The following is a 339-nucleotide window of genomic DNA, read 5'->3' on the forward strand; positions in this document are numbered from 1 at the left end:
TAATTAAAAATTAAAAAAATAAAAATAAAGCAAGGCTCAAAGGCTTAACCAAAAATATAATAATAATAATAAAATAAAATTTTCAAAGGGCAGCTAACCAAAAAGAAAAATAGGCAAATGACTTGTGCAGACAATTCACAAAAGAGGATTTGCAATGATAATGAACATCTGAGAAAATGCTCAACTTCTTTAGTCATCAGCGACATGCAAATTAAAACCAGTGTGATATTGCTTCACACCTACAAGAACAGCTCAAATGAAAAAGACACAGACCCACTATTGACAAAAATGTGCAGAAACTGAAACTCTAACTCACATGTGACAGAAGTATAAATTGGT

The sequence above is a fragment of the Pteropus vampyrus genome, unplaced genomic scaffold (genome assembly GCF_000151845.1).
Source record: "Pteropus vampyrus isolate Shadow unplaced genomic scaffold, Pvam_2.0 Scaffold208, whole genome shotgun sequence".
NCBI lineage: Eukaryota > Metazoa > Chordata > Mammalia > Chiroptera > Pteropodidae > Pteropus > Pteropus vampyrus.